Source organism: Budorcas taxicolor, chromosome 16 (assembly GCF_023091745.1).
Source record: "Budorcas taxicolor isolate Tak-1 chromosome 16, Takin1.1, whole genome shotgun sequence".
In the NCBI taxonomy this organism is placed as follows: Eukaryota; Metazoa; Chordata; class Mammalia; order Artiodactyla; family Bovidae; genus Budorcas; species Budorcas taxicolor.
The window spans coordinates 43,641,428-43,669,198 of NC_068925.1; the positions used below are offsets into that span (position 1 = coordinate 43,641,428).

The window sequence follows — 27,771 nt, forward strand, 5'->3', positions numbered from 1 at the left end:
TGCGCTCACATGCTGCTCCGCAGGCCGGGTCTAACCGCGCGCGCCAGCAGAGCTCAGCCGGGGCGGTGGGTGGGAAGAAACCGGGAGGGGAAGGTCTGGGGGTGTGAGGGTGGAGCGGAGCCCGGCCCCGCGATCCGGCCCGGGTTTTGCATGCTACCCACTCGCCCGCTCGGCCGCGGAGAATTCCATAATCACAGCGGGCGAGAGCGGAGACTGGGAGCGAAAAATCCGGGATCCGGCAACTTTGGGCAGCGCATGCGCGCCCGCGGCGCTCCATCCCAAACACACACACATTTTTCCCCCGGACTTGGAAAGTCACCCAAAGCCGCCCCAAGTGCAGGTAAGAGACTCGGCGCTCCCTCCGCCGCGCCCCCCTCGACCCCCTCAGCTCCGCGGCCCTCCCGGGGTGCTTCTCCGCCTCGCCCCCTGTCAGGGTGCAGTCCCCCACCCCCGGGGCTGCCGCTTGCAGCCGGGAGCGGGCGAGCGAGCGAGCGATCGAGAGAGCCAGCCAGCCAGCCAGCCAGCCAGCCTGCGCGCGGCGGCTGCCACCCAACTCCGGCCGTGTGGGAGGCAGGGGACACGGAGGGCTGGCACCCGGGCGCAGGGCGGCGCGTCGCCCGCCGCGGCCAGGGAATGCCCAGCGCGCGATTCCGGGGAAGGAGAGGGCTGCTGCTCATGGGGTCACTTACTCCAACTGAGGGGGCGGCGGGGTAGCGGAGAAGAGGGGGAGGCGCCAGGCGCGAGTGCAGGACTTTGCAAATAGGGTGGGGGCGCCCCCCGCGGTGCGGGCTCGGGGGGGGGGGGCAGGTGCTCGCGAATACCCGGTAATCACTCCTTCCCCCTACGCTCCCCCCAGCCCCCCGAGTTGCAGGGGTTCGTGCGCTCTCCGGGGCAGAGAAGAAGGCAGGGGTGAGGGGCGCCTGGGGTGACTTTGCAAGACTTTGTTCAAGGGAAGGGGTGGGTGGGGAGCCCCTCCAACCGACTCTTGTGCCCCAATACTGGGGTGTAAATGCTACCGGCAGAGGTAGGCAGTGTTCACTGTGGGGTGCCAAGGGGTGCCTCCTGGTTGGAAAACGAAGCCGAGAGGTTGCTTGGCTGGGGGGAACGGCGCCCCCGTTTTCATTTGTGCCTGGGAAGTTTGTCTCAAGTGCGCTGCTCCGGGCGAGGCAAGTGGCGCTCCTCACTCACCCCACCCCCACCCCAGCCTCCCCGGGTGCAGGTCTGGCATGGCTGGGCACAGGGAGCCGGGGCCCCGGCTTAGGGCCGTGTGACTGTCGGCCGGAGCCCGCCTGGGTCCCGGGAAAAGTTCGGGGGAGTTGCCGCGGTTGTCGTGTGCGCTGGGAGAGAAGTTGCGTCCGGGGACTTGGGACGCTGGGCTGGCGGGCCGGTGGGCGAGTGGAGCCGTGCACTCGTAGGGAGCTCGGCCGAGGTGGGCGAGGGTCTGGTGGGGTCTGCACCCCCAAAAGTGGGCTGAGAGTGACCTCGGGGCTCAACAGTTGGGGAAGGGGAGCCCTGAATCCAGGGGCGCACGGCTGAAATAGGCACCAGGAGGAAGACCGAGAATGGTAGCTTGTGGGAATACAGGGGGGCACCCAAGGGGAGAGGGCCGGGCCGCCTGGCCACTTGGGGTCGAGTTTCAGGGCAAAGGAGCGCGCGATGGCTGGCGGAGGAGTGTCGGGGAGCGGGGCTCCAGGGGGCGCACCGGAATGGGGGATCCGGCCGGACCAACAGTCCCGGGGCAGGGGGCTGAGTCGTGCGCTCAGGGTGAGCCGGCCGGGCGGAGCGGCGGCCGGTTTATTTTTACTCGGTGGCATTTGCAGAATGTGCAGCTGATGGCCGTCGGCCGCCAGGAAGTTTTGCTTTCTGTTCTTTCTCTCTTTCCGAAGCCAGCGCGGCTGGGAGCGGGCGGGCTGGGGAGCCGGGCCTGGGAGGGGAGGGGGCAGCCGATGGGGTGGCAAGGTACGAGGCAGGGGTGCACGGTTGCGGCGGGCGGGGGCTGGCTGGGCGAGGGCGGCGGGCAGGTTCTGGGCCGCTGCAGAGCTTTGGGGTGAATGTCTGTCCCCAGCGTTGGAAGCTCCTCGGCGAGGGGAACAGGTGTATGCGCCGTCAATCACGGCGGGAGGGACACTTTGGGGGCGTAGATTAAGATAATAATAATAGATTTTTCTCCAGGGGGTGGGCGCAGATTCTTCATCCAAGCCATCCTCGACCCGGGTCCGGAGTTGGGGGAGGAAAGGAGTGCCGAGGGAGTAAGGGGGCCGCTTCACCCTTCCACACAAGTTCCTCCTGACCAGCCTCAGCTTGGGAAGTGGGCCCTGGGTGCGGCGAGGACCTCCTTCCAGTCACGCTGGGGAGGGTGCCAGCGTATGTACGGTGTGTATGACTTGTCCACCAGCGAAGCAGCAACAACACCCCTCCAACGAGCCTGGAGCTCCCCCAAACCCGGCTGGACCAAGGGGTGACTCTGGGTTATGCGTCGCTGCCCCGGCAGAGTCTGAGGCCACGACCCTTATAGTGTGTGGTTGTCCCGCCAACATCCCGTACACTTAGAGATGGGGACGGCGAGGGGAAAAAAAGGCCAGGATAGTCGTAGGGTAAAGTTGGTAAATTTAGGGCGCCCCTAAGCTGGTACAGACGCGCGATGAAAGCGCGCGAGGGGACTGGAAAACGGATCGCCGGGCAAATTGGTGCGCCACCCCCCCACCCACCCCACGGCGCGAGCGCGCGCGCGCGCACACACACACACACACACACACACAGCACACGCGCACACACACACGCACACACACGTCGCCGTCCTAAAGGGAGCTGTCCGGGCTGAGCAGGAGCAGCTGCGCCGGGCGTGGTGAGGGGGGTAGTTGGTCCCCGGGGGCTGCGCCCGGGCTGCGCTCCACGTGCCCAGAGGGGGCGCTGGGCCATTCGGCGCCCGAGCGCAAAGCTCCGGGTTTGCGCCCTGGTGGCGGCGAGGCTGTGCGTCCCGGGCCGGCGTCGCGTCCCGCGCCATCTCCGGCGATTCGCACTGCCTCCGCTGACGCCCAGCCGCTTTCCCACTTCCCAAACTTCGGCATTCTGGCTTTCACCTCACTGGAGCTCTGAGACTCTCTCCAGGGCAAGGTGGGAAACTTTTCCCTTCCCAGCAGCGGCCACCGTCTCTCTCCCCGGAATCCGGCGAATTGGAGAGATTGCCACCACCACCCCCATCTTGTTAGCCACCTTAGAGGCGGTTAACGAGAGTTTATGGGGAATATTGTTGAACTTCAGTAATCAGGTTTCCAGCGATCTTATGCCTCCTGTTTAATTTATTAGACTAGTTATTTATTCTGTTGATGATAATCTGTTGCTGGTTTCTATGGAGATGTTAAACTGATCTCTTTCAGAAATCAAACTCCATATGCACTAAAACGTTTAAAGGGGCAGTGCCTCCCTCCTTTTCCGCCCCCCTGCCTTTTTTGTTTTGTTTTTTAGACTTTGCACCTTGCAGACACTTCGCGTCTTTCTCTGAGTCTCAGTGCATTTTATTTCCTTCTTACGAAGGAGAGGAGCCCGGAGACTCACGCTTTGTGGCAAGTACTGCTTATTATGGCTAGAAGAAAGCCAAGGCTTTGATCCCTAAGTTGCATCATCATTTAAAACAGATCATTTCACCACCACCCTCTTCTCCCCCATAATATAAGAGCAAAATTCTTTCAAGATCAAAGAATCCAATCTTAAAAAAAAAAACAACACAACACTATTGTTAAAAAAAAAGGAAGTCAGTCAAATGTGAACCTCTCCTATATATCTGCTCTCCTTGTGTTTAAAGAATTTTTTAATAAGAAAAACAAAACTTGTAGCTCAGCTAATTTTTTAATACTTATTAATAGTTTATCTTGCCCCCCCCACACACTTTTTTTTAATTTAAAAAGAAGTTCAAAGTTAGATTTCTCTGCCTGTGGGGGTTGAGGTATATTTGCTTCTCATTTAGATCCTGACCATCTGTTTTTGGAAAACTAGCCTCTGGGAAGAGGGGGGAAGGAGTTTTTAGTCAAACTTAATGGAGTACTTTAAAAAAAAATACCCAAATATTTTAAAGTCTTCATTTTTCTACTTTTTAGGAGAATATCAGTAACCTCTGTCTGGTGTGTGAAAGCATATCAACTTTTCCCCCCTTTTCCTCTTCTCCTCTCCTCAGGTATTTTTCTGTGGACTTGTGACTTTGAAGGGAGTGGGTGCAGTGAATTAAGAAAGTAAGGCAGAAAATTATCTTGGTTTGTGACACTCTGAAGAATTGCAAACCACTCTGAACTCAGATATTTATCATGCTGACAGATATGATACAAAGCGATTGCATTTCCTAATGATCCTCTGGGACTAAGTTGTAGGTAAAACCATTTAATGCATTTTTAATATTAAAGTAGGCCTGGGTTCCATCTTCTTAAAGGTGAGGGGAGTGAATGTCCCTCTCTGGAGCTGATGCTTTCAGAGTATACTGTTTTGCTTTTTCAACTCGAGCCCCCCACCTCCACTCCTTGATATCTCCACTTACTTTGGGGAGAGTTGAGCCGCACACAGGGCATTTGGCTTTATAAATAAATTTATATCTGGCCAGAAGGTCCAATGCTAAATAAGAGCACACTTTTAAAAAAAAGAAGAAAAAACAAACCTCAGACTCCACCCCTGCTATAGGAAATAAAACAGAGGCAATACTTTTTTTTTTTTTCCTCCTCCTACCATCCTGGTTCTCTTTTATATTATTTTATTTTGGAAGAGGGTGGAGTGGTTGTTACTTCTTAGCTCAGAGGAGAGAGGAGTCATTCCTGTTATTTCCCTCTTTGCTATATTTTAAAAATTTGTTTGATTTGGATTGCAAACAGAACAGGCTTACGGGTAGAAAAGAGCACTGTGGCTTTAAACTCACGAGTTTGCATATTCTCCTTGTATCTTTCCCCTTTGCTAATTATTGTGTTGTTTTCAGAGCAAATATGTCATATCCATGGCGACCGGGCAGGTTTATTGTCTTTCTGAAGCAATAGCTCACATAAGTAATTAATGACTTTCTTTTTTTTCCTCTGGCTTAGGTTAAACAGATCATTCAAGGAAAGTCATATCTCTCTTCTCTCTCTCTCTTTCTCTCGCTCTCTTTTTTAGCCCAGTGACATAAGAACATGAGTTAGAACAAGAAGATACTTTAACCAAGAAGTCAACAGCTTATTTTCCTCCATTTCTTTTAAAAGCTAAAGTGTCAGCTTTCAGACATATGAGGCTGTCATTCTTGCAGCCGAGAGCAGTGCAGTCCACGCCTGGGTTGGAAATTCATCTGAAGGTTGTACAGCAGGGGAAGTCTTGGCATGGGGGGAGTAACCTAAAGGAATTTGCTTTTGAGCTGGGGGGAGGCACTTCAAAATGAGTATTTCTCCTGTATTTAGCAGAATTTAATTACATTGTTTACAGGAAAGAATTAATGAGTTGGTAGTAATGTGTAGGCCCCCCTCACCCCCACCCCCTTTTCCTAGTCTGGTTAATTGGAAAGACGAAGTTTTTCTTTTTGATTCACCTTGAACTTCAGCTTTCTCCAGTCTTTGTCTCCACTGCTTTTTCCTGGAAAAGTACCTTTTGGAATCCCCTCTGGTTAGTATTTCCAGAATAATAGTGGGGGGTTATTTTTGTTTTTTATCCTCTAGACCTACTTACAACTTGAAGCTGGTTTCTGCATCTCAGGAATCGACAGCTATGGTGATTGACTATGACTTGGATTTTAAAACTTTTTTTTCCTTTTTTGAGGGGGCAGCTTTTGAGGATGTAAAATGATAGAAACAGCACATCTCCTTTCCATAGCTAGTAACAGTATCGGGGAGGGTAGAAGCAACGTTTTCTTTAAAAAAAAAAAAAAAAGGAAATCACCATTTATGTTCCACCTTTTTCAAATGGACCTTTTGCTAATAAGAAGCTTTGTGGTGTCACCCCATAACTTTAGAAATATACTAAGTGTCCAGCTGATATTCTCCAGCAGCCCCCGAAATAGACAGACACTAATTAGGCACATTTATATGCTGTTGCCCCTCTTTTTGAAATTTCACATATAGCCAAGGGTTCGTGTGTGTCCTTAAGAAAAGGGAATGAGATAAAGAGAAAAGCATTTATGTTATACTTCTACTTGGACACAATTAAAAAGGATAGTTCCCCCATCTGAAGTAAGTTTAAAAAGGCTGTGAGTCAACTGAATGAATCTTGAGGCTTTTGGCATTCACAATAAAAATAAAAAGCAGAAGAGAGATTTATTTGGGATCTGGTTTCTGAAGAGGAGAAGAGAAGGCCAGGCAAGTCTGATGCTGAGACTCCAGCGGAGTTGTAATTGAGCCCGTAACCTCTTGATGTCTATATCAGAAAAACAGACACGAGCAGAGGAAACGGAGGAGAGGCAAACAAGCCTTGTAGAGGAGGGAGTGCAGGGGGAGATTCACAGAGAGAGAGAGAGAGAGAGATTTAATTTATAGACATTTTAAAAACCGTAATTTCATTAGGATCTGTTCTTTCCCTTGTCTGAAGGGCAGCCCGGCAGACCGATAAGGCCGGTCCCTCTGCCGGGATGCGTGGTGTGGCCGGGTGGGCAGGAACGTGGGCATCCTTGTCAGTTTTGAGGGAGCTTTGTTTCCCCTCTGCCCACTTTCTGCTGGCCTCCTTATTTTGGAATTTAAAAGTCCCACATGGCCAAAAGTTAGCTGTGGCTGGCTTCTGGCTGTCTGGTGATCTCCCCTGTGGGTGCCACGCCGCTCTGTGATCGGGTCTGTCTCCTGCTTGGCCTTTGGCATCAACGATGCATCTTCCTCCTGTCGCCAGGCAGCCCATGGTTCCAGCCATGGGAGACCACTGGAAAGGGGGGCACCCTTGTCTCTGCTCCCCTCAAGTTCACCAAGTTAAGTTGCTGTGGTTCGGAGGCCATGGTGTTGGGGTGGGGGGAGATGCTAAAGCCCGTCATAAATTCTGCAAAAATTAATCAACCGTTTAAAAGCTGCATGTTAAGAAGGGTGTGCAGGCAAGCTAGGCCCTTCTCCTGCTCCCCCTGTTCAAAGTCCAGCACAGTGAGGGGTGGCCTGGACGGTACGAAGGGAAGGGGGAATTGTGTGTGTGTGTGTTTTTAATCTGAATAATTGAGAACAACTAGAGAGAGGGAAGAAGAGAGAGGGATTTGTTGAATATAAATCCTCAAGTGCCCTTGTTCCATATTGTTGGAATTTTTTTTTTCCCTTTTGGTCTGGATTTGTCCTGTGTGTCTTTGGTGGAAAAGACACGTAGAGAAAGAGAGCAGAGGGGGATGGGGGGGAGGGCGAGAGAGAGAGAGAGAGAGAGAGAGAGAGAGGGAAGGATAGAGAAGAGAGAGAGAGAGGGAGACGTGTGGCTCCTTCGAAACTCATTATCATTCTTAATAAGTCTTAAGGAATAAAGGAGAGCATTGAGTGTAAATGCTGGGTAATCCTAACACTTCTCAAGGTGAGAGGAGTCTTGAGGACACAGAGAAAAGAGAGAGCAGAGGAGGGGGTGGGAGGGGCCCGAGCAGTCCTGGGGGAGTGGCAGGCCCAGAGTCTGGGGGACTCTGCAGAGGCCTGGAGGCTGGGGTGGGGGATACCTGGAGGAACCCAGAGGAGACAGTTGTCCAAGACGACCCTGGGGATCTCCAGGAGACGGTGACTGGCTGGGACAAGGAGCAGGGGTGTTGGGAACATCTTCCCGGGGTCAGCCCTGCTGTGGGCTTAGGGCCTTTTCAGCTTCCTGGGCACTATCTCCCCAGGCAGCGAGGCCCCTGCCACTCCCGGGCCTCAGATTCCTGGAGAAGGCCCGGGGCTTCTGCTCTAGCTCCCGTGCATTGTCCGCTCTGGGAGGCGGGAGAGAGAGCCACTGCCAGAGCTCAGCTCCGGACACTAGGTGGCTTAGAGCATCTGCAAGGTTTTCCAAGACGAGCCGCCGCTGGCTTCCTCTCTTCTCCCGGATGGTGGGCTCCGCTGTGCCTGTCCTCTGCTGGGTCTGCGGGCAGCCCTGGCTGACAGGCGGGAGGGCCAGTGGGCACAGGCCCAGGGGGCATGGCACAGCTCCCAGGGCCGGCGATCCCAGTGAGCAGCTTCCAGGCGAGGCGAGGAGGAGGCCAGGGGCAGCTCCCATGGGAGGAAGGCCGCCGGTCAGGTCACTTACAGGAGGGCCAGTTGGAGCCCAGCCCTGTGTTCCCTGCCACTTGGGCCTGAGGCACTGCCGAGTCCATGCTGGGGGTGAGGCTGGTGGTGGGCCGTGTCTTGGCTTCTTCCTCTTTTGAGTTCATGTGCACCCGTTTGAGAATATTCTTAATAAAAAAATTTCATCAGCACAAATACTGCTTATACTTTGAAGGATTTCACAGATCTTGTAAAGCCAACTAAGGACCCTCTAGGGTCCCTGGCTCTGGTGGGCTTCTTTCTAATGCACCAGGACTGTAGGGCGGAAGCGGGCAGTGAGGAGGGCAGTTCTCATGGCCACTCCCACCCCTGCTGGCCTCAGTACCTGGAGAGCAGAGCCATATCAAGCTGTGACACCAGGCCCCCGCAGGTGGATGGGGGCCAATACTCAGGCTCCCATCTGAAGAGCCACACCTGCTTAGGTAGTTTTCCTCCTCCAGGCCAAAGGCTGCCTACCCCTCATCCAACTGGCATTGTCCAGGATTCCTAGGGTGTTTGAGGAAGGGTCTTAGCCAAGGTGACATCAGAACCATGGATTGTGTTCTCTGGGGACAGAGGTGGGCAGGAAGACACAATTCAGGTTTGACTTACTATAGTCAGGTTTTGTGTGTGTGTGTGTGTGTTTAAAACTGTTTCTTTTGGAAAGCAACTTCTGGGGAGCATGCAAAAGGGGGTGCGTGGGAGTTAGAGATGAAGGCTGATGACTGAGCTGGTGTGAAGCCCGGAGGGGGAGCAGGATGGGTTAATGGCGGGTGGATTCTGCTTTTCTGTGGTTTAAAAGCAGTAATGACCAAATTGCATGCCCTGCGTGTGCCTTGCTGACGAGATTTACCGAACGGAAGCTGCACTGCCTCTCTGCTGCTGGTCTCGGGGTGGGTAAGCGTGTGTGTGTGTGTGTGTGTGTGTAAATGAGAAGACGGGGTGGGGGAATTAGCTCTGCCAGGCTGGCACCCTTCCCCAGCACTAATTGCTGGCAGAGTACCCACGGGGGCTGTGCCAGCGTCTGCAGCTCCACCCGCCCCCCTCACCCCCGGGGAGCTCAGCTGTGCAGCTCGCTATGTGAGGGCCATTTCCGGGCCCACTAGTCCCGGAGGCTCCTTTGGGAATTTCAGGGAAATCTGATCCTTGGTTGGGGGGCGGGGGGGTGGGGCTGGACCATGGGCCAAGCCCCAGCACCCCTGATCTGGGATGAGGGGACAAGGTAAGTCTTGGGTGGTCCAGAGCTCTGCTGAGGTCTAGTTGCAGGCATCAGGAGACCCCATTCCAGTTTTGATTCTGTAGTAAATCACTGTGTGGCCTTGGGCAAGTCATTTGACCTCTCTGAGCCTCAGTTTCCTCTCTTATCAAACGCCCTCTGACACTCTTGCCCTTACAGGGTTCCCCTGATTGTCAGCTGGACTTGTAGCTGTGAAAGTCCTTTGAAATAATTAAGCATAATGAAGAATTTATCATGGTTGTGTTGTCAAGTGCAGGGTGCCCATAATGTCAGGGGAGCCAGTTTTATATAACATGATATTAGTCTCAAAGGGGACCCATGTGAATGCCATTCCAGAAAGCCTCGAGCCTGGATATTGTGTGGTGCTGGGCTTTCATTTCTGTATCAGGTTGTGATATGGTTCTTTTTTTGAGGGGGAGGGTAGATAAGTTGTGTAATTCAGTTTTTATAAAATAAACAACTAATAAAAAAAGAAAGAGAAACTGAACAGTTAAATGTATCAATCTGGATGAATCTCAAAAACAATATTAAGCCCCCCAAAACAAGTCATCGAAATCACTGTGAGCTTGGGGCTGAATTGGGGGGTGGTGTTGCTTTTCAGGCAGTATAGGGGAGCCCATTCCGGATGTGTGGTGTGCTTAACTGTGTGGATACACGGATTCACTGAGGAGCTGTGTGTACTGTAAAGGATGCATTCTGGAGCACGCTAGCGGGGCCCAAAATCGTGCCCTTATATTGCTTACTGAATTAGCCTGTGCCTCAGGTTTCTCATATGTAAAATTGGGGTAACAATCCCTACTTTGTGGGGTTGATGTGAGGGTTAGATAAGCTAAAATGCATGAAGTGTTTAGAACAGGCCTGCATATTCTAGACCCACGTCAGGGTGAGTATGCACGTATTTGCTGCGCACCAGGGAGTAGATGTGAGGGTAAGGGGAGGTAGCTGTCTATGTATCTGGGGGCAGGGGCCCTGCTAGGAGTGGGTTACTATGGGATCAGTTGGAAATTCTGAATTTTGTGTTTTATCTATGGACTGCCCTGGAGTCCTCCTTATATTTTTTGGTGATGAATCAGAAGGGCATGAGAAATAAGACTGTGCCCACTTTCAGAGTTAGATGCCCCTAGTCGGGGAGGGGTCATTGGTCTCTCTTTTCTGTTGTTGTCAGACTGACCGTTCCTGGAGCTGAGGGGGTGGGATGGGGGGAGGTCCATCACAGTAGCCGTTGGACATGGGAGGCAAGGCGGTTGGATGGGCGGCAGACCCTGGGAACTCACTCGGGTGCCAGTGGCCTCTGTCTGTGTTCTAGCGGCCCAGGAGCCAAATGCTGAGTGCCGGAGGGGCCCTGGGGGTCTGCGCGTGCGCAGAGCCTCTGCTGTGGTGGAGACGTGTGGCTGGCAGAGGGTCAAAAGCTTGCTGTTGGAGTTGGGCTGAGCCCCGTGTGAACTGTGTTTTTGTCAGCTGGGCGGATGAATTCCTCTAATTCTTTGTTTCCACGTCTGTAAAATGGGAGTTGGAATTCCTACCTTGTGAGAATTAGGTGAGAGGAGATCGTAGCTACTGCGCGCTAAGGATTGACGTCCAGTGCCCTTTCATGGACCGGGCTTCGCCCAGCTAGCAGCGTACAGTAGGGACCGTGGGCTCAGGATCAGGTGATTGACAGGCCAGCCCCTGGCCAAGCCTAAGGTGGGCCCCTGGATGACCTGAAGCTGGCTGGGGTGCAAGAGGGCCTAGCCAGGGGAGCTAGGGCAGGGGCATGATGTGGATGGAGCCAAGGTTCCCTCCCCCACCCCTCCGCCCGGGCCCCTTCAATGATCCTGCCTGGAGCCGGGGTTGGGGGGAGTACTCCCCATGCCCCAGACCAGAAACAGAGGAGGCCCCGCAGCAGTGACCTAAGGAGGCAAGGGCATGGGGGCTGTGACGTGGGGAGCACTGGAGGGTCGAGGGGCACTTATGGAAGATGAAGTGTATGAAACTCCATCGGCCTCTCCCATTTCACTGTGCTATGCCAAAACACCCCGGTTCTTGTTTCACTATCTGAGATCTGGGAGCAGGTTAATTTCCATGACGAACTCCAGGCCACGTGCTCTGAGGATTTATCTAATTAAATTGATGCTTTTTTCTAAGAAAGAAAGAAAGGAGGGGAGGGAGAGAGGGAGAAAAAGATAGGGACAGAGGGAGAGAAGGAAAGAGGGAGGAAAAAGAAATAGAGGAACTGAAAGAAAGAATGAGAGGGAGGGGAGAAGGGCAAGAAGGAAGAAAAGAAAGATTAAAAAAAAAGAAGGAAGAAAAAGAGGAAGGGAGGCAGATAAGCTGGAAGCAGACCAGTGATTTCTGAAAGGCCGTGACAGAGTGGAGGAGATGCTGGTGGTTGGGGCCCGGGTGGGGGGGGGGGGGGCAGGAGGAGGGGGTGCGGAGGGTGCCTTCCTAGTGGGCCATGTTTCTTTTTGTGTATTTCTAACATAGCTCTTGGGTTGGGAGAGAAAGGGGTAGCTGGAGGGATTCTGTTCCACTCGGTAGCCACCAGCCCATGTGGCAACTTAGATTAAGTTCATCAATGAACTTGCCACATTTTCAAGTACTCTGTAGCAAGCAGCGGCTACTTTGTTAGGCAGCACAGAGAAGGAACACTTTGATCACATAAAATTCTGTTGGACTTTAGGAAGGTACTTAAAGTACCCTTACATACCCTTACATGCAAGTGCTTACATCTGAGGAAGAGGGATACTCCCCTCAGAGCCTGGGCTAAAGGGATGAACCTTCAACCTTCAAGGGACAGTGATGGAGGTAGGGGATGGGTGGCACGGATGTTCCCACAAGTCAAAGGGGCCTCCCTGTCTGGAGCCAAGGCCTCCATGGTGCTGGGGTTGCCTTCTCTATAGATCCCACGCATGTTTCCTCTCTCTCTCCCCGGGCAGGTGGGGCTAGCATTCAGCAGAGCAGGGTTAAACTCCTTCTCCCACGTACTGTCTGTGTGACCTGGGCAGGGGTCTTAACTCTCTGAGTCTGTGGAATTGGGCTGACAGTGGACAGTGCATGCCTGCCTAGATCTTTGTGACAGTTAACTGAGCTGATGAGTAGCCATACTTATAGTCTAGTGCTGGGCACATAGCGAGCAAGCACTTGAGAAATGGGGACCACTGTTATTATAATCACTATAATTATAAATGTTGATATTAGTTTCATAATGATTATTGAAGAGCTTTTGTGCTGCTAAATTCTTAGGGACACTCCCCGACTAAATGCTGATTTCTTTTTAATCAACACTTTAACAGAATCCTCCCAGACTTCTTTCTTCTGGGACCCTAATATGAATTCCTTTTTTCCCTCTCTCCTCGTCCCTCCTTTTTTCAGGCAAAAGGAAGAATTGGAACTGCCCCAGAATTAATTCTTTGCAGGCCTTTATATTTTGAGTTAGATGCCCCCACCACATCCAACACACATATAAGTATGCTTATATATGTACACACACACACACACACACACACACACTCTTCTCCATGGGTCAAACTACATTTTAAAAAAAGTTTGGGGGGCAAAGTTGGAGGAGCAGATGTGGCCCTGGCAGGGCTGCTGTGTTGTTTGGGGCTGGAGGTGGGGTCGGTGGCCTCTGGGAGGGACGTGTGTGTTTATTCCTGGACATTGCCCAGTGCCCTGTGTGCTAATGTGGAGCTGAAAAGTCCCCTGCATTGTGCAGGCTCCTTTCCCCGTGAAAAGGCAATTGAGTCAGTGAGTTCCGAATGGATTGGAGCTGACAGTAAATGAGAATTTGGCAGTGGGTAGAAAACAAGCTCCCTGACCCCTACCCCCCACCTAACACACACTCACTCTCAGCCCTCCCTCAACTCCCATTGCTTGTCTGGTTTTGAGAGGGGGTTTGAAAAGAATCGTGGTTCCTTTCCGTGTGTACCAACATTATCAGTAGGGGTTCTGCCCAGCCTCCTGCCCCATCCCCCGGAACGGACTAACACCCTCCTCCAGGGTGTTGTAACCCCACCCCTCACCCCACTCCCCGTAGCCTCCGTGGCTCTGCCAGTGATCCCGAACGAGTTAAGGGCTGAATCAACTCTAGACCCAGATGTACATTTGACTCTGGGTTCCTGAATGAAGCGATGTGCTGTGCTCAGCACGATTGGAGACTGTCTGCCCCGGGTGGCCCACCCGGCCCCCACCCTGCAGGGCTCCACCGCCTTCCATGGGACCTGCGTACTGGCAGCTGGAGTGCTGGTGGCCTGTGCTTCAGGGACCTGGTCTGGTGCCTTCCCCAAGGCCAGCCTCCCATCAGGACGTGTTTTCATTTGAGAGAAAGGGTGCTGCCACCATTTGAAGCTGGTGCCATCCCTGGTTTTACAAGGGAGGTGTGCAATTTTGAGGGTCTGTATGTGCCGCAGGCCCCCTGTCCCATGTTTTTCCTCTCCACCATGTCCACACCAGTAAATCAGCCAGCGGATATTTGCTTGAGCCTGGCTCTTGCCCATGGTCCCAGGTCCCTGGAGAGGCAGGGAAGGAAATACCGCCACCTTGCAGACGCTCCTCCAGTCACCCCATGTTTGTAAAATGGCTTCCTGGCTGTCCTCTCTCGGTGGGGCTGTGGTGTCTCTTCTCTTCCTGAGGGGGCGAGAAGGCACTCATTCTGGCAGAATTCCAGCCAGCTCTTTGGAGGTATGTGTCTCCCGGTGGCTGGGGAAGCCTCCCAGGGGCCCCTTTCTGGAAGAGGCCTGGTGGAGTGTGGCTGCTTTAGCAGCCGAGTTGGGAGAGTGGGCCCCATGCGGAGATACAGGTTCAGATCTCTGCTCCCTCGTGTATCAGTACTGTGACTTTAGGCTCCTCCCTAAGCCTGTGAGCCTCAGTTTCCCCATTTGTAAGATGGGAATAATGCCACCACCTATAGTATGGGGCTGCTGTAAGGATTAAATGGAAGGCTGGTAAGGGGCTTGCCCTGAGGCCTGGCATGTGGTGACAAAAGGGAGCTATTATTGCTCCTATTACTCTTACTATCCATCCTTCCCCTGTATCATTAGGAAGGCAGGAAGGTAGAGGGCTCAGGCCTGTCCCTGTGTCCGGGCTCCAGGACACCCAGGGTCGGGCTGGAGCCCCGGCTCAGAGGCCGTGGCCACTGGAGTTTTGCTGAAGCATATGCGCCAAACCAGCAGAGCAAACACGCTGGCCCAGTATGGAGCCCTGGAGGGGGCAGGGAGGAGACTTGCCATGGCCAGGGCTGGACTCTCAAAGCCCCCCAAGGTGGCAGCCCCTGGGCTGGCCTGGCCTGGCCTGCCTGGCCTGGGGAGGAGCCACCTCCCAGATCCCGGCGCCATCTTGCTTCTCTCTTGGCCTCTCCTCTGAGTTGGGAGTGTGGCCCTTGCCCTCCCCCAGGAGCAGGTGGCCTTTGCAGCCTGGCACCCGTCCCCAGAGGGTGGCTGCCAGCAAGGTGCAAACCCGGGGATCGCCCTGTGTGTCTTCTGGGTCCTTGCACAAGGCCTATTTGCTCCCGGAGGGGCTCGCCTGGGCCCATCCTGGTGGAGGGCCTCAGAGAGGGGCTCGTCCTCTCCTCCCAGAGCCCCACCCACCCCACTCTCACCCGCCAGGTGAGTCATGGGAGAGCCAGGACTAGCATCCTGAGGTTTGTGTGCTGGAGCCTTGCTCGTGGGGGGCGAGGGGAGATGGCTTAGAGGATGATGAACCTGGAGAAAATTGAGGAAAGGGCAGGAAAAGCATCCTGCTTTTATCTCCCAGGGGAACCAAGCAAGCTGAGTTCGTCTTTTTATTTTTTTAATTTTATTTTCTATTTATTTTTTTTGCCAAGTTGGTCTTACATTTTCATTTCATTAAAAGAGGAAGGAAATAGGCATTTACCGAGTGCCAACTACATGTCAGATGCTGTGACTTTTGTGGGACTGAAGGACACAGACAGGTAGTGGTCTGATTCCCATGGCACCAATCAGGAAATAAGGCCCAGAGAGGTTCGGTAATTTACCTGAGTTCACCCAGCTGGTAAAAGGAGAGTCAGAGTTTGAATGCAGGTTGATGGGACTCTGACACAGAGATTCTTCTCCATACACTGGGGAAATATAACCATATTTTAAATGGTTTTTGAAAATACATAAAAGGAGAAAAATCCACCCGTAACTGAACTATCATTAACACCACCTTGTTTAGTATTTAGTGTATTTCCTTTGTGTTTTTTTTTTTCTCTTTGCTGACTATATATATGTGTAATATACATTTTACATAATTATAATCATAGGAGAATATGGTTTGGGTTGAGACCCAGGGTGAAGTGGTAGGGTCTCCTGAGCTGGGACCACTGGGTAGTGATTGATTCTCGACAAAATGGAAACCTGGTTTTGGCCCAGAGCCATCTTTTCGGTAATGAGGTTCCTGAAGTTGTGTTGGTGAGAGCAGAATGGGTGAACGGGGCGGCAGAAAAGACCCTTGCCTTCCCTCCTGGGTTGGTTTTTACTCAGTTAAGTGGTAGAATTTTCCTTTTAACTCACTTCCTTCTTGCTTTTGACAAATGGGAATATTTGTACCATTTTCCCGAATGACCTCCTCTCCTTGGGGTAATGAGAAAATGAAAGTCCTTGCTAAGTGCTTTGAGATATTCAGATATAAAAATGGAGAGCTGAGTGTTGTCATGGGCCTTTTTGCTGCCAGGGCGCTTTATAAAGAGGAAGTGCAGTTTGTGGGGGTGAAGGTCAGGGTGGGGATGAAGGCCATTGCTGGAAGCAGCGTCTCTCCCGGCACCAGGGCAGAAGTGCCCGTGGCCTCGCACAGGATGGGCAAGGTTTCAGTAGAGCCCTCCTCCTCAACTAGGTACACACTCCAAGTCCAAACCTCCATGCTCAAGGTGATCCGGATCACTCAGGCAAAGCCCCCACCTTGGTTAGAATCAGGTGGATAAATGATTCAATTCAAGGAGAGGTCTCCCCCAGCGCCCTTCTCCCCTTCTCGCCTGGTAGCATCAGCCCGAGAATAACATGCGGAAGAAATACTGTCACCTAGGCACATAATAATCCTCCAGATGATTTCGAAACATGGAAAAAATGTTTATTATGTGAGCGAAAAAACAAAACAGCATGCCAAGGGCCGAGGGTGGCAAACGCCAGGGTAGAAACCATCTAAAAATCACAGATGCGTATGGGCAAAGGTGATCCTCTAAAATGAAGACGAGAGCGTGAGGGTGATGGGATGACGGCGATTTGTTTTTTATTTCACAACATTTTCTTTAAATGCCCCCCTATGATTAAAAACCGACGAAGCCAACGTGTCAGCCCAGTAGGGAGCCCTGGGGAGGGGGTGGGGGCGGGGCAGCGCCAGGCGAGAGGGCGCCTGCACCCACGGCCCCCGCAGGGTGCTGAGCTCATGGCTGTGCCAGCCACAGAAACCTATGAGATCTCCAGAAGCCGAGGCGTATCGGTGACTCAGACCTTCGTGTTATGCTGTTCAACAATAGCTTTTGTCCTTTGCCCAAAACCCTAGGCCAGTGTGTTTAAAAAAATTATAAAATTATGAGATAGTTTGTACTTTCCTTACCAGCCTGTGCCAGCTTCGGGTGCTTTATTTATCCAAGGTGGGGAGGCAAGGAAGGCGGGGTGGGGGTGAGGGGCAGACAGAAAGGAAAAGAAAAACAAGGTAGAACTCGGACAAGGCCCAAGAAACGTTTGAGCCTCAACAACAAACTTTCTTTTGTTTTCCCAGTGGGGAGAAAAAAAATAAGGAGGAAAATATGCGGAGGACCAGTTTGAACTCACGTTTTGGGGAGTGGGGTTGCCTCTTGCAGGGGGGTTTGCCTTTTGTTTGTGGAACATGAAAGCTACTTCATGACGCTCACCTCTGGAGTGGGAGTGGTGGGATCCAGGCAGAAAGGGCTGGAGCAAGGACAGCCAGCTTGGCCTCTGGTGAACATTTCATTGACTGTTCTGGCCAGTACTGCCAGCAGCCTTTGTCCTCACTTCCGGTTGGGTTTAAAGAAGGTTCCCACCTCCTGATGTCCCAGAAGCGACTGTGTGGTAGTGGGACTCAGAATTTCATGTGAATCAGGGGTGAAGGCAAATTTGCCTTGTACCAGTTTGGACTAGAATGTTCCTCCCAGTGTTTATTGGAAGACATTTTAGGAATAAGATTTAGGAGAGAAAGACCTTGGGATGGGAGGGCTGGGAACAGTAGGGAGGTGTGTAGTTGTGTGTGTGAGAGTGTGTGAGTGATTGTGTATGTGTGAATGATTCTATGTGTGATTGTATGTGGTTGTATGAATGATTGTGTGTAGCTGTATATGAGAGATTGATTGTGTGTGAGAGATATTGAATGGTTGTATAACTGATTATATGTGTGGTTGTGATATGATTGTGCATAATTGTGACTGTATATACAAGTGTCCCCTTTAGTCTTAATTACTTTTCCCCCTGGTTCTAATAGCTAGGCCAAGTAAAATTTGTGGGGGCTTACAACAATTTTTTTCCCTTATTACCTTTTCCCTCTACCCCAAACCATCTCTCCTAATGAACCTGTTAGATGGCCTGGACCCTGGGCTGATTGGCAATTCCTTCTTCAAAATTAGTTCAGAGGATTTTGTAGGAATAATCTGGGGCCTTTGGTAGCAGTAAGAGAAGGAGGCTTGTGGGTTAAAAACAAAGTTACAGGGCTTCCCTGGTGGTCCAGTGGTTAACATTCTGCGCTTCCACTTTAGAGGGCATGTGTTCAATCCCTGGTCAGGGAACTAAAATCCCACATGCCTTGAAGCACTGCCCCCCTGCCAAAAAAAGAAGTCATGGAGGTCTGAGGTGGCCTGGCCTGGAGCTCAAGATAACGAGGTCTGAGACCCTGATGAGCATCCCAGCCCTGTCGGCCTCATTTTGGGATTCCCACCAGCCCTCGCAGAGACCATCTCAGAAACAGATTTGCTGTCGAACTTCTGAGGCTCCGTGGGCTTGAATGGGACTTCCTGATCTTTCAGTCACGGAGACCATTCACAAGAAGGCAGCCCAGGGATGGTTGCGCTTGTTCTTCAGATGAAAAAACTGAGGCCCAGAGAAGGGAGGTACCTTGTCTAAGGTCACACAGCTAGTCAGTGACAGATTTGGAACCAGGACTTTGTGCCACTTGGAAACATGGTCATCTCTGTCGATGGCTCAGAGCAGGGCTGACCAGTCCCCAAGGACAAGGAGTCCTGCTTTTTTCCGCTTACAGGAAACAAAGGGGCCCTCCCAGTGATTCAGACACTTTGTGGCTGTGTTTGGGGTGACTATCTGTTAGGGAAAGTGCTGGATGGTAAGACAGGATGAGGGTGTTCTAGGCTCACCTCTGGCACCCACAAGCAGCCACTTCCTAAGCCCTCAGCTCTGCTGTCTGTGGATCAAATAAGAACCTGGACCCTGTGGCTTCCTTGTCCCTTTCTGCTTCTGGACGGCTAAGCTTCCTGCCACAATCCAGAGGCCCCAGCTGTGCCATGCAGCAAACCGTCCCCCACAACCTGTCAAACCAGAGATGCCAGTTTTCCCAGGGCTCCCAGGAGCTCGCTGCCTGCCCCTTTCTTGTGCCAGGGGCAGCCTTCAGAGGCTCATGAAGCGATGCCCCCAACCCTATGCCCCATGCACCTGCTTATTGATAACTGCATGTCTGAATGTGCCTCATGTCAGAGCCCTTTGCTTTGAGTGCTCGGAGGCTGAGATGTGAGAAAATTAAGAGCAGGGGTGAGAAGTGGTACCCTGTGACGAGAGGCAGCTGTGGTGAAAGGGGCAGGCGCTGTGCCCGGGGTGAGCGCCATCTGGGCAGGAGGCCTGGCTTCCAGCTGTGGGGGCTCCGGAAGGGCAGAGCCTGGGAGGAATGATTTTGAAGCCACTACTATGGAGATTAAGGGGATGAGAATGTAAATCTCAAGTAAAAAGGTAATTGAATGTAATAGCAAACACTGCTCGCTCTATGTTAATTTTAGCTCTTCCCCTGGATACAAGGCGCTGTATTAGTGTTTTATTACCATTTTGTTTGCACTAATAAAATAGTAAAATTTATTTCAAGGAAGTTGAAGGATGGTTTTACAATGCAAATTTGAAGAAATTGGACTTTTCATTTATGCCTCTGCTATTTTAAACCCCGACGGGTGTAAATTGGCTACAGGGATGGAGCAGACCCCACCAACGGGGACTTGGGAGGCAGGAACCCTGGCAGAGGTTCCAAACTAGCTTAGTTCATAAGGCAGAGAAGATGGGGGGACACGGGGGCCTGATTGGGTAGGACAGGGTGGTGGGTGAGGGTGTGTCAATCACGAATGACTCTGGTTATAGGCAGGCACGTCATACACCAAGCCTGCAGGGAGACACACGTGGCCTCAATCCTCAGGGCTGTGTCTTTCTTCTCTACCCTTTGGCCTCCTTCCTGTCTTGACATTGAGCCTCAATTAACCTGCTGAACCCCCAAGGGGAACTGAGCAACTTCTTTCTTCTGTTACTCAAAAAAGGGGGGTAGACCAGATGTCCAGTCCACACACACCACCCCTTATAAAGGGGCTGCAGATTTAGGGGGCTCATAGGAGCATGGAAGAAAGACCCTGAGCCTATAAAAAGGGCAGGGGGGAAAGACGCAGGCCAGCCTGGCAAGAGGCTCCCTGACACAGTCCCCTTCTCCATTTTTCCTTCTGACTCGGGCATATTTGAGAAACTGGACAAAAAATGTTTTCAATAAGCCAATATTTCTTTGAGTTGGACCAAATGGTGGTGTCCATGAACAAAAAAGGCCAGAAGACTGAATTTTTAAAAAAAATTGAGTTGTTTGAATTTTAGGAAACTGGATAATGGCACAGGAAGGTAGAGAAGGGAAGGAAAAGGGTGATGGGAGAGTTTCATTTTGAGTTTTGGGTAAAGAATTCAGGTTGGTTCTTGTTTTATCCAAACCGGTTTGTTTATCTCTGAAAAATTATCAGCAGCAGTGGCCCGAAGCGCTGCACTGGGGGACCAGCTTCCAAAGTGTAGGGACCCGAACAAGTGTTCCAGTGTCTGGCGAGGTCCACAGCTTGTATTGCCCTGGGTTCTCTGGCTGCCTGCCTTCTGTGGGGGAAACGGTGAGCCGCTGACACTGGCTTCCAGCCCCAGCCCTAGGTCTTGTGGGGTTTTTCTGTGTGTGTTTTCACTCCCTGTTGGGGAGGGGTGCATCTGTCTGTGTGTGTGTGTGTGTTTAATGCAACGATTCAAACTGTTGATATGGGCAAGGCCAGAGTTGAAAACCTGGAGCAGAAACGGTGGTGGAAGACACTTGAGACTGCCCTTGACTGCAGACCTGTGAGCTCTAGGTCTTAGCATTCTGCTCTGGGGCTGCAGAGAACTTGGCACTGGGGCAGGGAAGGGTGGGCACAGGCTCCCAGCCTCCCCTGGTGGCTCCTCTCGGGCCCACAGAATCATGTTTGGAGCGGAGGGATCTGCGTTCCATGTGGTTATGGTTGGAGGAGGAAGGTTTTCCATCTGGGGCTCTTGGATCAAGTGGCTGTGAATGGAATTTCTTGGGATCCTGAGGCTTAGAGAATGTGCAGAAGGCAGGGGACCCCAAGCCCAGACCCACAGCAGTCCAGGAAACCTCTTTCTTCCCCTTGCTGGGAACACAGGAGATCCTGTGGTTCTGAGGGGGCAGAGAGAGAGGACCAGTGCTGACGGAGGTAGCCAGGGCAGCTTTGAGAGTGTGGCTGGAAGAAGCCAGCTGATGAAAACATTTAAAAGGGGTGCGCCTTTTAGCTTTGGAAATGGTTTCCGATTCTCTGAGAGCAGGGAGAGTGCATCAGGGTTACACTTTGGGTGGATTGCAATCCAAAACTGTAATTACATCTAGGAGCAGACGGAAATGGGAAAAGAGAATTAGTCATGTGGCCTGCTTGGGCCTGGTGGTGGAGGTGGCAGGTCTGACCTCTGTGCTTGGATCGTAGCAAAGGTGGTTTGTCCAGGAACACCCCAAGGACCAGCCTGGGCCCCTCTTTTCTTCTCGTCTACTCTTCACTCACCCCAAGCCATCTCTGGAGGGCCGAGTCCCCTCTGAGTCACTCAGGGTTGCCCCCTACCCTCCTGGCTTCTTCTGTCAGCTCTAGCCTAGAGTAGAAGAAAGCTCCATTGTGATTGATTTGACAATCTTTTTGGCTTGGGGTATATGTGTATGTGGGCTTCCCCGGTGGCTCAGTAGTAAAGAATCCTTCTGCTAATGCAGCAGATGTGCGTTCAATCTTTGGGTCGGAACGATCCCTTGGAGAAGGAAATAACAACCCACTCCAGTATTCTTGCCTGAATATTCCACGGACAGAGGAGCCTGGTGAGCTACAAGGCCATGGTGTTGAAAAAGAGTCAGACACAACTGAGCAACTCAGCAATCCAAGCCAATCTGTGTATGTGTGTTTCTGAGAGGGTGACCCTAAAGGATACCAGCAGATTGTGCTCACAGGTGGCCAGTAAGCTCTGGAAGCCAGCCCCCACCAGCTTCTTGGTCCTGGTTGGTTTGGAGGAGCGCAAGGCCCTGGATTTCTCCTTTAATTAGGAGAAAGGGCAGCCAGGACTCTCAGGTCTTCGGCCCTCAAGCCTCTGACTCTTCCTCTCATCCCACTCAGCTCCTCTGGGGTGTGACGGTGACATCCCCAAGTATTCTGAACCCCCAGCTCACCTTTCTCTACTCCCTGCCCCCCTTCCTTGCACCTGTCAGCTGTTTCATTGACTGTCTGGCTTGGCTGCCACCCATCCTATCCTTCCAGGCCAGCTTCTCCCTCCCCCCTCCCCCCAGGCCTATACTTCCCCCCCCTTCCTGTCTCTGCCCACGTCTGTCTCTACCTGCCCGTCGCCAGCACACCTGAGGCTCCAAGGCTGCCTAACGGAGTGTGGGGCTGGTTCAGGGTGTTTACCAGACAGCCGGGATAAGGTATTAAATCCTGTTGCTGTCTTCCCAGGGCCAGGTTCCTCAGATGGTTTTCCAAATTCCTAATCTCGGTGCCCACATCCCTGCCCGGCCCCTGTTTGATGAGTGCCTTCCTTTCCGATTGAAGCTGAACCGAGCAGGATCTGTCGTGAGGTTGGGTCTGGGTTCCCACCGGTGCGTGATGACATGGAGGTCCAGCCCCTTCCTCCCTGGAGGAAGGAGGTTCTTCCTTCCTCTCTTCCTTCCTTTCTTTGGGAATCTCAGGGAGCAGGGGCCAGGATTCTGCCTCCAGGTGTTCCAGAGCCTTCTTGAGTGCCCACCTCCCCCACCAGTGTGGTCGTGAGGCAGGGGCAGGTAAATGATAACCTTTCCTGAGCCCAGCATTGCAGTTCTTCCTGTTCAGAATAAAAATGGCCATGGTGGAGTTTTGCTCATGGTATTGAATACCCTGGCTTGCCCCAGAAGAATGTGTGTCCACGGTGTCTCTGCACTGTTTTTGGAGCACTGAGTAGGAGGCATGCATCTGTCTGGTGTTCAGGTGGACACCTACGCTTATTAAGCTGGCCTAGCCTCTGGGGTGACAGGAGGGCTCAGATGGGTCCCTGTGAACAGGGACATGGAGGCCATAAGCAGCTTCCAGGGGTCCTCCCTTGGCTGGGACACCTGAGTCTTGTCTACCCTTCCTGGGATGGCAGGATTGAACAGAGAACTAGGGGACTCTTTCCCCACCCTCAGCCTTCTGTCCCAGAAACTAGGCTAAAAGGGGCAGATTAGTTGACTTTCCTGTCCCCTACCTCCCGAGCTGTGAACTCTCTTAGTTCCCAGACCTGGGATTAAATCCACACCCTCTGCCTTGGAAGTGTGGTATCTTAACCACTGGACCACCAGGGAAGTTCAGAGCTGTGGGCTCTCTACAAGCAGAAGAGCAGGCCTCTACACCCATGATGGCAGTCTGGATCTACCCTCTGGAGGTGCCTGGGACTCACGGATGTGTGCTTTCTCTGTGCGGCCATACGACCTGGACAGACCTGGCTGATTTCGGCTTCTTTTCTCTGGCTCTTGTGTTCCCTCTCCCTCTTCCCTCTTGCGCCCTCTCTCTTCCTTCCTCCAGGCAACCAGAGGTCTCTTGGGTTTCACAACATTCAGAGCTTCCCATCTCTTCACCTTGTATCTGTTTAGGCTCCAGGTGGCCTGAGACTCCACCCTCTTCCTGTTGCCTTGGCACTCTGCACTGCACTGGGCTTTCTTTTCTCTCCAGAAGCAGAGGGATATTTCTGGGACTGAGCACAGAGGGGTTTGGCCTCAGTGAAACAGGGCTGGGGACAGAGCAATGGGCACAGCGACAAACTTCGCACTGGGTCTTCAGCCAGAACCCTCACCATCAAGGTTTCTTCCGTGGTCATATATATAAGGAAGGGCTCCCGTAAGAGTCCTCGGTGCCAGGGTTCCTGATTTTTTTATTTCAGGGGCTTCCCTGGTGGATCAGATGGTAGAGAATCTGCCTATAGTGCAAGAGACCCGGAGTCAATCCCTGAGTCAGGAAGATCCCCTGGAGAAGGGAATGGCAATCCACTCCAATATTCTTGCCTGGAGAATTCCATGGATAGAGTAGCCTGGCAGGCAGTCCATGGGGTCACAAAGAGTCAGACACGACTGAGCAACTAACACACATCCTTTTTCTAATATGTGTTGGGCAAGAAGTAAAAAGTGAAAAGGACAAAAAAAAGAGGGCAAAGAAAATCTGGAAGATCACATTTGCCATGAGGAGGAGGAGGGAAGAGGTGAAATTAATTCATTAGAAAAACTTGTTGACTGGCTTTGCTTAGGCGCCTCCATTTTAAAAGTCTACATTTACAATAAGTCGCTAATTAAAATACAAAATTAAGCAACAGCTATGTTTTTTTTTCCTCTTACACTTTAATTGCATGATTTTTTGTGATGTAATTTCTGGAAACACCCAGCGTACCTCACAGGGCTGATTGTTTGATAAACTAGAAGCACCTGAAACCAACCCCCGAAAATAAATGTATAAATCCAAGGGGAACATAAGGTAGATTGGAAATGACAGAGAACTGCAGACAGCACGGAACCAAAAATCCATAATAATAATAATAATAAAAACCTTCTAAGTAAGGACATTTATCCTGCCTACCCTGAAACCTGAACAATCTGTGCATCTCAGGGGGTAAAAAAAAAAAAACGTTGAAATGGAAACCAGATCAAGTGGGGGTAATTGCTCCCTGTCTCCCACCCTTCACGTTGGTCCTATGGAAAAAAAGCAAAAACAACTCAAAATCCAATCCTTCCTGATTCCATTTCTAGCCGGGTTCAGTACTTGCTGGGCCTTTTTCCTTCATCACAGATTTTTCAAAGGGAATTTCTTCATCCCCCTGTTCTGAAGCTAATTGCAGTCCCAAGAGTGGGTGAACGGGGCCAATGACAGTCCTCCGCTGGGAGAACAACCCTCTCCATGCCCACAGAAGGCAGATAGCATATCCCAGGCTTGGGCTGCTGGCCCAGAGCTCCTGGCTCTTCTAGAAGGTAGTAACATGGAGCTTCCCTGGTGGCTCAGTGGTAAAGAATCTGCCTGCCAATGCAGGAGACACCAGTTTGATCCCTGGGTCAGGAAGATCCCCTGGAGAAGAAAATGGCAACCCCCTTCAGTATTCTTGCCTAGGAAATCCCACAGACAGAGGAGCCTGCCAGGCTACAGTCCATGGGGTTGCAAAAGAGTCAGACACGACTGAGCGACTAAACAACAGCAATAACAACTAGAAGGTAGTGGCACAGGGTGGTCCATGATAAGAATGGTGTGTGTTGCCTTTTGCAGACAGCCCCATGGCCTGCTTAAGATGCAGACCTGGGTGATGATTGCAAAACTGCTGAGAAACCTGTTAGGAACTGACTCCAGGGTGGGGCTGGGAGGAAACTGGATCCTACTGGCAGCCTGGCTGCTGGAGGATCCTCAGCCCAGCATCGTCCGTCCTGAGGCCCCCTGAGCACCAGGCATCTGGGCAGCAGAAGCAGCAGGGACAGAGGGGACCTACAACCACACTGCCTTCTCTTTCTCCATTCAAAAACTGGAGGCCCAGTTGGCCAGGGGCCCCAGTAATCTCTCCACAAACTTCCCTCCTGGGGATAAATAATTTGCCTCTTTTTGGTCTTTTTAAAAAAGACATGTTCCTCCTGATTACAAGTCATGTTCATGGCTCATTGGAAAATTTTAAAAAAGAAAACCTGTGAAGAGAATAGTTTAAAAATACATATTGTAGTTAAAAGTACAGATCAGGTGAACAGAGAGACCTGGGTTTGAGACCCATCTTTGCCACCCAGCGCTGTTACTTTGGGTAAGTTACTTCTTATTGCTGAACCTCAGTTTCCTCATCTATAAAGTGGGGATAACGCTCGTATGTATCTTGGAGGACGGTGACAATTCAGTGTGATGATCTGTTTGAACTATTGACCACTGAGCCTGACACATAACGTAAACATTAACATTTTCTGTTGTTATGGTTAATAATGATTATTCTACTGCCTTGAGATAACAGGCTTTTAAATCTTTTATTAAGAATGTTTTTTATATTTAAGAAATTCTTTCTTTTAACCTGTGCTGTCCAATACAGTAGCCTCTAGGCATGTGTGGTCATTTAAACTAAAATTAAATAAAATAAAAAATTCAGCTCCACAGTCACACTTGCCACGTTTCCAGTGCTCAGTAGCCGCACCTGGCCAGTGGCGGCCATACTGAACAGTACTGAGAGTTCTACTGGACAGCCTTCTAAATGGTAGAATTGTATGAATTTTGTCCTTTAACAATTCCCTGCTTTCTGTAAATGTCTGTTGATGACTGTAGTGGTCCACACTATGGCTGGATCACACTTCTTATTGGTTTCAGTCCTTGCTCCTACAATGTTGGAGCATTCTCTGGGCTCTGATTGGGCCCCCTGGGTCACCCATCCCAGCACTGGTGAAGTGGCACTCTCTGATTGGTGCCAAGCAACAAAGAGTTCTGGGAGGAGCCTGGCCTCACCTGTTGTTTGGCTCCCACTAGTGGCGCCAGGGCAAGGGGTGGGACTCTGCTTTTCCTTCAGCGAGTCTTGTTGGAGCAGAAGGGGGTGCACCCCTCAGCCCACCGTGAGTCCCCTCAGACTGGCTCATCCACACCCTTCACCTCACAGGGCAGAGACCAAGAAGAGGAGGAATGTGCTCGAGGTGGTAATAGTGAGCAATAATTATTTCCCTCTACTGACCAGAGGGTCCTAGGTGTTCCTCAGGAACCGCCCCCACCCCGGGAGCCCCCAGAGAGCGGATGGCCTTTCTTGGTGGGGAGCAAAAGCCATGGTGGGGGCTGGCCTGGCTCCTTGAGGCCTGCCCAGGCCTCCAGGCCTTAGTGAGGGTCTTCTGGCTTCTGGAAGGGCCCTGACTGAAGAGGGTTGTAAGATTCCAGGGTGGGGGTGGTGGTGCCAGGGTCCTGCCAGGGCTGGGGAGGGAACAGCTTCAGAAAGACTCAGAAAGACACTATGGTGGGTGACCATCCTGTGACGGGTTGGTGGAGTGAGTGTCAGGGCGATGCCAGGGTGGTGGCCTGAGTCTCTTTACCAGCTGGGCAGTCCACGCCTTCCTGGGTGGCCGGGGCAGAGCTCTGGGTGGGGGGCTGTGGGCAGGGCTGGCTGGGTAAGTAATCCCTGGGGCAGTGGGTAAGACAGATAGGGAGCACCGAAACTGGACCTGCTGATGTGGCCCTTTCTGCTCGCAGCGGATCATAAAATATGGCTCAGATTTTCATTACGGGCTCTATCGATTATCTTCTGGGACGGATGAATTATAGAGAACATTAAAGTTTTTTTAAAAAGCAAGTGAGAAAGGAAATATCTGAATGAGTTTGGGTGGTCGATGGCAGAAAGGGCTGAGCCACCAAGCCTGTGTGGCCTCTGTCTCCGAGCAGGGTAAGAACCAGATCGTTCAGGGTGGGCAGCCTCCGACTCCAGCTCTCAGCCTCCCAGACCTCTTGCGCGTCGCTGAGCCTGACCTGGCAACACGGGAGGCCTATGTTTCCCTTGTCTGTTCCCTTTCCCCTCCAGGAATCTGCCTGGGTTCTTAGAAGGCAGACACTTGGGTTTTTCCCAGGATCTTTCCCAGGCGTTGGGGCCTCATGGATGGGAGGTGAACCCCACTAACTCTGCTGCCTCCCCTCCAGGGACTTCTGGATTCTGGAGAGCATCTTTTGTCTCCTGGGATCGGGATTAGAACAGGCCCTCCTGAGGAGTGTGGATACCTGAACCTGTTGGCCATCTCAGCTTTCCTCTACTTATTCCTTCCATCGGTGGTCACTGGTTCAGTGGATTTCCGTTTTCCTTTGTAAGCTCGGAAAAAAAAAACACATCTGGATCGCACTGCTGTGCATCTAAGTCCCGTCTGGAGAGAGAACCTCCTGGAAGCTCATCCATCCCTCTCTTGCTTTCTCCCCACCCGCTTCCCTCTCCTTCTCCTTGCCAAGCAGCA

General features: G+C 51.8%; 1 protein-coding gene across 2 annotated transcripts in view; it reads left to right on the top strand.

Annotated features, from left to right (window-relative positions):
* The first annotated feature begins 201 nt into the window (after positions 1 to 201).
* CASZ1 (castor zinc finger 1) overlaps positions 202 to 27,771 on the top strand; it is a 152,136-nt gene continuing 124,566 nt past the window's right edge. For both annotated transcript variants that reach the window (XM_052653500.1, XM_052653501.1), the window contains exon 1: positions 202 to 340. The gene's annotated coding sequence lies outside the window, so the exon portion shown is untranslated. The remainder of the gene's footprint in view (positions 341 to 27,771) is intronic.